The sequence below is a fragment of the Monodelphis domestica genome, chromosome X (assembly GCF_027887165.1).
Source record: "Monodelphis domestica isolate mMonDom1 chromosome X, mMonDom1.pri, whole genome shotgun sequence".
NCBI classification, from domain to species: domain Eukaryota; kingdom Metazoa; phylum Chordata; class Mammalia; order Didelphimorphia; family Didelphidae; genus Monodelphis; species Monodelphis domestica.
This window is the reverse complement of record NC_077235.1, coordinates 61,012,466-61,020,555: the sequence shown is the minus strand read 5'-3', so window position 1 is coordinate 61,020,555 and position 8,090 is coordinate 61,012,466.

The following is an 8,090-nucleotide window of genomic DNA, read 5'->3' as shown; positions in this document are numbered from 1 at the left end:
AATGCTTCCTCATACACATTCTTACTAGATGTGTGACCATGGGAGAGTCACTTCAGGTATCTATTATATGTATCCCTAAAATGGACACAATGATTAGACACAGTGACCCTTTGAGTTCCTTCTAGTTCTGACTCAATGATGATATTGGTTACAATAAGAAAAGGAAAAGATGGCTTACTGAATGTGAGGAATAGCAAGGTAAAAAGACTTGTGAGGAAAAGAGAGACAAAGGGTAGGTCTTGATGACAGCAGGGAAAGGGACAGCACAGCTAGGGGTGTGGGGAGAGTGCGTCAGAAGCAAGAAGATTTGCAGAGATAGAGTTATACAGAAAGGGAGAGAGATAGAAAGAGACAGAAAAAAAGAAAACAAGGAAGAAAAGTTGACAAGGAAGTGATTCTAGAGGATGGTAAGTTTCCACAAGGAAGAGAGAGCTGGAAAGGGAAGTGATGGGGGCAGCTGGGTGGCTCAGTGGATTGAGAGCCAGGCCTAGAGAAGGGAGGTCCTAGGTTCCAATGTGACCTCAGACACTTCCCAGCTGTGTGACCCTGGGCAAGTCACTTGACCCCCATTGCCTAGCCCTTACCATTCTTCTGCCTTGGAGCCAATACACTGTATTGATTATAAGATGGAAGGTAAGGGTTTAAAAAAAAGAAAGGGAAGTGAGAATTTTATATGTGGGAGGTGTCTGGAGGTCAGCTTACTGTGTTTGCTAGAGTAATCTGATTGGAAACAGAATCTTGAGTTGGAATGTGAAGTCAATTCAGGAAGATTTGTTTTGCCTGAGTCAAGTCACTTACCTTATCTCAGCCACAGTTTTCCTTCCTGGAGTATTATGGGGTGGGATTTGATGGCCTTAAAGGCTCTCCAGCTGTACAGTCCCGTGAGTGACAGAGGGAAAACCATTGGGAAATGGAATTGTGTGTGTGCAAATTGGAACAGGAATGATAATCACTTTGCCACATTTTGATGGTCTACAATTCAGAAATCCTGCAACCACCAAGTTTCCTAATATTAGAAATCCCTGTACTCTTATACTCTGGTTGCTGGTGGGTGTGTCTGCCTCCAGTCTGCCCACTCCAATCCATCCTCCTTTCAGCCACTAAAGTGATTTTCCTGAAGTGCTGTTCCAGGCTTGTCAGCCTGCCCCTCCTCCACTCAGTGGATTTCAGTAGCTCTCCATTGCCAACTGGAGGAAAGAGAAAATATTCCCTTTGCAGCTCAAATCCAACACAACTGCCCTTCCCCCATTGCCAGGCTCCTAATACCAGGCCAGCTCCCTGACTCACTCTGCAATGCAGGCACGTTGTCATCCTGCTCTGCCTTGAATATGGCACTAGTTCTCAACAAAGAGTATTTCCCTGGCTTTTCCCCAGGACTCTAATGCTCTACCTAATGCTCAGGTTGTATGATGGATAGTCTACTGTACTGGGAATCAAGACTCTTTGAGTTCCAATTCTGACTCACACACTATCACCATCCATGTTATCCTGGCCAAATCTGGTAGAATTAGTCATCCTCAGTTCCCTGTTTTGTATAAAGATGATCCTGGACAGGAGGGCCTCTAAGGTCCTTGTAGGTCTAAGACCTGGAGGATGAGAAAGAGAGGGGGGAAAATCAAGAAAGCCTTCTTGAAATTAGTATGTGATATAGAAAATGGGAAGGAAGCCAGCTTGTTCGGTTGGTTTTTGTCCTCAAAGAACACCAGAATGACATCATTGGGTCCAGTTGGGTGTAGAGTGTGTCTTACTTTATCTCATCAGACCAATATGTGCTCAAAGGCTCTACAAGAGATCAGGCAGAAGGAGCCCATATGATCAATTGGGATTGACAAGTCTCTAAATTTGCACATCTCAGGTTTCTTTGAGGGAAGCTAGCAGTGAAGAAGAGGCAGAGGGAAGGGACAACAAGACATGAGGGTTGAGGTACATATGTGATCCTCCTTTGTCTCCTAAAGGATAGAACATTCTGTCATGATGGTCTGAGATCAATTTCTGCTTTCCAACATGCTTACCTGATGTGTGATGCTGGGAAAGTTCCATAAATTTTCTAAGGTGCTTTTTTCTCAGCTCTAAATGTTGGATCACATTTGTGACAGAGGGAAAATGAAAGGGGGATTTCCTTTGGTGTCAGAGTGACAATAAGGGTAAGAAGTAGTAGCTGAGTAGCACAGACAAGTATTTTGTGTGGATTGTTGTTGGAAGTCAGGATGATTTGAATGCAAATTCTGCCTTGCCTTTTGAATAAATATTTCACCCTGGCCAGTTCAGTTGGAGATTAAATCTATGTTTCTTCTGATATATGATATACATATATTTAAATATATACATATATATGTATTTGTAGCCAGTGGCCCTTAAGGTTCCTCCCAGCTCTAAATCTAAGATCATATTGTATTGGTGACAGAGAGAACAAGGAATGTCCAAGTATGTTCAAGAGGGAATTAGAGGAAGATATAAAAAACTTTTTTGAGTACAGAAAGAAATAGAGACAGAGATAGAAATAATGAGAGGCAGTGAGAGAAATAGTGAGAGAGGCAGTCAAAGAGACAGAAATCCAAACTGAGGTGAGGAAATATAAAGATAAAGAGAAGCAGCGGGATTGAAGCATAAAACAATAGATAGACAGCAAGAGAGGTAGAGAAATAGAAAAACGAAATAGAACAGAGAAAGGGAACCCTTTGATAATAGCCCAGGAAATGAGAAGATAGTGAGCAATAAGGTTAGGGACCCACAATTGAAGGAAGATTGGAAAGGATGGGTCACCTGGCTATTGTAGCATAGGCCAGCTTTCTGTCCTGTTGGTTAGAGCCATATAATCAGAGCTGGCCCTTTGAATTTCAGTAAGTACACCAGCCCCTTGCAAACTCTGTTACAGTGGAGAAGCTACTTAACCTCTGTTAGCTTCAGTTTTCTCCTCTTGATTTTGTGGGTCTCAACTTGATTGTGTCTAATGACTCTCTAGCTCTATGTTCCTCTGGGTACCAGAGAGAGAATGAAGACCCTTCGGGTTGTGGGGAAAGGATGGAGATAGAGGGAATGGGGCATTGAGAATGAGAAGGAGGAATAAAAGTGTGTGCAGTGGATGGAATATGTAGAGCCAAACAGCTAGGTCACCTAGCAGGCTGACTTAGAAGTCAGGAGGACCTAGGTGTAGTGCTGCTTCATATTGTTACTAAATGTTTGGCCCCTGGCAATTCATTTAAAGTGTCCAAGACTCTGCCTTCCATTATACTCTGATGGATTTGGAGTCATTGCCACCATAGGGGACCATCCAGGTCTAAATCTATGTTCCTATTGTAGATATTGAGAAAAAGAAAATATAATTTATTATTGTTTGGGTATGAGAAGAAGGAAAAAATCTCTTTTGGGGGAGAGTGAGAAGAATGAGAGGGAGAGAGGGAGGGAGGGAGAGATAGAGACAGATAGACAGACAGACTGACAGAGGCAGAGAGAAAAGAAGTGGAAGAAGAAAATGAGGAGAAGGGAAACAATTTTATTGGGCAGAGTAGTGATGGAGGAGACTACTGTAGAAGGTTTTGAGTATAGGAGACTACAGAGAGAAGGCTTATAATGAGTGATGTACAACATCTAGGAATTATTATGGATAGAGGACCACATTTGTAGAAGCCTTTTTGAATCTGAGTCTGGAAACATACTGCCAAGCTGTCAGCCAGGCAATTCACATATCTTCTTTCACACTATCATTTGATTTCTCTTTAGTGGGGTTGGATTCAGTGGCCCCTAAGGTTCTTTCCCACCCTAAATCTATGATCATATTGGTGATAGAGACAAAAAGGTCCCTTCTTTGGGGTGGGAATGAGAGCAAGAAAGAAAAGCTTTTGAACAGGCTACAGAGACAAGAGGCAGAGACAGAGAGAGAAAGAAAAGAGGCAGAGAGGTATAGACAGAGGAAGGGAGGGAGAGAGAAAGAGAGAGCCAGATGTTATGTTGGCAAGAGAGGCAGAATACCAAGACAAAGTTACAAAGGCCTTGAAACACAGAAAAAGAGAATGATATGTTAATGAGCAAGGGAGCGAAGATAGTACCATATGGAAAATGAGAGTTAGAAGTAGCAGAAGGTAAGGGAGAGATGCAAAGGGACAGAGAACCTGAGCATTATAGGTCACATTGGCAAGGTGCCATAATGATTAGAGAATTATATGTGAAAACGACTGAGTTCCAGTCCCACATTAGCTGCTGACAAGCTATATGACCCTGGAGGAATCCCTTAACTATTGTCAGGCTCACTTTCCTCCTCTTTATATTTATGGGGCTGGACATAATGGTGTCTAATGATGTTCCAACTCTATGATGCTTTTTTTCCAGAAGCCTTGAGACTGAGACAGGAGCAATATGGTACAGTTAGAGGGAATAGGACATCGAGGAGGAGAGATATCCCTGGGAAGAGGGGTGCAAGGAATGTGTGTGTCATACAACTAGGGCTCTCAGTGGACAGACCTTGGACATAAGGATGCCCTGAGTTTAAGTATATTTACTAAGTGTTTTAAACTTGGCAGTTGAGATGGAGTGTATAAGCCTTTGGCTTCTGTTTTATTATGAGTGAGTTTGGTGTGGGTGGTGTTCAGGGAATACCAGGATCTCTGGTGTGAGGGATTCCAGATCCCTTTCCTGGGCTGTTTTCCTCCTTTGGCGCACACCTGCCACCCAGCTCTCACCTGTGGCTCCAAGAAGCTATAATATGCACAGTGGCTTTCATCAGGTAAATCCTCATGCAAGGACAAGAAGCAACTGAGTTGGACTTAATGGCACCAAAGGTTTCTTCCAGCTCTGTGTGGTGATATTGATGATGAAGAGGAAAAGAAAAGGCCAGAGAGTAGAAGAGGGGGAGAGAGAAAGAGAGGGAGAGGAAGAACAAAAGAGAGAGACAGAGACAGAGACAGAGACAGACAGACAGACAGACAGACAGAGACAGAGAGCATGCACAAGCCAGAAAACACATGATATAGTTCTAGTGGGTGAGCATATAAGGTTAATGTCAGTGATTCAGTTGTAAAATTGGTAGAGAGTGAGGCAGTTTCCCAAGTTGTTGGAACAGACAGTTGAACGTCATGGTGGAAAGATCACTGTTATCACCAGTAGACCTGAGCCTGAATCCCTTCTAAGTAATACAGAAGGGGTTTTTTCCTTTGCCAGTCAGTCAGTGTTCCTCAGCTGTAGGTTTGCCTTCTATCAAATGGTGTTGGGGGCCTTCTTTACTGCAATGAAGCCATAGTTCTGGGGTCTTGTGAGGTGAAGAGATGTTGGAGGACTTTGGGTATCAAACTCACCCTAACCCTTAGTTCATTCTCATCCTTCCCTGCAGAGCGACATATTTCTGGCTTTCATGTAGAAAAGGAAATTTCACAATTTGTCACACCGCAATACAATTGGAGGTGGTTTACAAGATTTTTGTCTAGTGCTTCCAAAGTGGAGAAAAATGAGGAAAATACTTTTGCATTTGGCAGTTTTGCCATGATTCTGAGGTGTTTGAGAAAAATGTCCCAAATGTGCAGAGGAGAGAGCCACGGGGTGAGAAGGAAAGCAGCTCTGAAGGTGGTGTGAGACATGATTGGGAAGGAGAGAGGGGCAAGACTGAGAAAGGAGCAGTGAAGGAAGGACAGCGAAGCAGTGAATGAGGTGTGGGGAGAGGGGCAATTCTATGGTTGGCAGGAATCAGTCTGGTTAATCTGAGTCAGGAGAGAGAGAGGGAGAAACGGGGGGGGGGGGGGGGCGGGGGAGAGACAGAGACAGAGACAGACAGACAGACAGACAAAGAGAGAGACAGAATTTTGCCTCCCTAATGTCTTTTGATTATGCCTCCTTCTGTCCCCTGACACTGCCATTACCTTGGTGCTGGCCCTTATGACTTGGACCATTGTAGTAGCTGCTGGTGGGTGTGTCTGCCTCCAGTCTGCCCACTCCAATCCATCCTCCTTTCAGCCATTAAAGTGATTTTCCTGAAGTGCTGTTCCAGGCTTGTCAACCTGCCCCTCCTCCACTCAGTGGATTTCAGTAGCTCTCCATTGCCAACTGGAGGAAAGAGAAAATAGTCTCTTTGTAGCTCAAATCCAGCACAACTGCCCTTCCCCCATTGCCAGGCTCCTAATACCAGGCCAGCTCCCTGACTCACTCTGCAATGCAGGCACTTTGTCATCCTGCTCTGCCTTGAATATGGCACTAGCTCTCAACAATGAGTATTTCCCTGGCTTTTCCCCAGGACTCCAATGCTCTACCTAATGCTCAGGTTGTATGATGGATAGTCTACTGTACTGGGAGTCAAGACTCTTTGAGTTCCAATTCTGACTCACACACTGCCACCATCCATGTTATCCTGGCCAAATTAGGTAGCTTTAGTCAGCCTCAATTTCCCGTTTTGTATAAATAAGATCCTGTAGCTTTAACACCTGATATATGAGAAAGACAGAGGGAGAGAGCGAGAGCGAGAGAGAGAGAGAGAGAGAGAGAGAGAGAGAGAGAGAGAGAGAGAGAGAGAGACACACACACACACACACACACAAAAGCCTTCTTGAAATTACTGGGAGACACAAAGAGTGAGAGGGCAGCTAGCTTGTTTTGTTTTTGTTCTCCATCCTATTGGAGGACCAAAATGGCATTAATATGTTGGGGGCAAATTAGAGTGTGCCTGTCTGTGGCTGATCAGATGAATACAAGCTTGAAGTCTCTACCATAGGAGTCAGAGTGAGAGTAGAAAAGCCTTGTTGTCTTGGGGTGAGACAAGAGAGTTAGATGGAAGAGGGCATCATTGAAAGGTTAGATAGAGTTGAGCCAGCTGATAAAAGTATATCTGACCCAGATCTACATCTGTCCATGGACTGATCTTTGATGTACTGAGGATCTGAGTCTAGATTCTGATTTCTAATAATTATTATCACTTGAAGCTAAGACATGCTCTTAGTGTTTAAGCTATTTCTTTTTATTTTATGAAATTCATTCTTATTTTAATAAAAAATTTCAACATTACTTTTCTGAAGTTATGTGATCCATATTGTCTCCCTCCCTCCTTCCCTCCCCCCTCCCAGACCTGACAGACAATTCAATCTGGGTTATACATGTATTATCACAAAAATACATTTCCATATTATTCATTTTTATAAAATCCAAACCCCAAAACATATACACAGAAAAAACAAGTGATAAATCATATGTTCTCATTTGCATTTCTACTTCAAAAGTTCTTTCTGTGGAGGTGGAGAGCATTGTTTTTCTTAAGTCCTCAGTTATCCTGCATCATTTTTCTGCTTTTAAGAGCAAGGTCTATCACATTTGATTTTTCCACAGTATTGAAGTTACTGTGTATAATGTTCCCCTGTTTCTGCTTGTTTTCCTCTGGATTGGTTCATGTAGGTTTTCAGATCTTTCTGAAATCATCCTTTTCATCATTCCTTATAACCAATAGTTTTCCATCACCATCATATTCCACAATTTGTTCAGCCATTCCTCAATTGAGAGAAATCCCTTTGGTTACCAATTCTTTGCCACCACAAAAAGAACAAGCATAAATATTTTGGTGCAAACAGGTCCTTTCCTATACCACTTCATGACTTTGGGACACAGACCTAGTACTGGTATTACTGGATCAAAAGCTAGGCATTCTTTTATATCCCTTTGGGCATAATTCCAAATTGCCTTCCAGAATGGTTGGATCAGTCCACTACTCCACTAACAATGCATTAGTGTCCTAAATTTTCCACATCCCCTCCAACATTTATCATTTGCCTTTACTATCATATTGGTCAATATGATAGGTGTAAGGTGGTACCTCTGAGTTGTTTTAATTTGCAATTTTCTGATCAAGACAGATTTAGAATATTTTTATATGATTATTGATAGCTTTGATTTCTTCATCTGAAAACTGCCTAGTCATATCCTTAGATCATTTATCAACTGGGACATGACTTGGGTTCTTATAAATATGACTTAGTTCTTTATATATTTAATAAATGAGACTTTTGTCAGAGAAATTTGTTATAAAACTTTTATCCAATTTGTTGTTTCTCTTCTAATCTTGGTTGCATTGGTTTTCTTTCTACAAACGCTTCTTAATTTAATATAATAAAAATTATTCATTT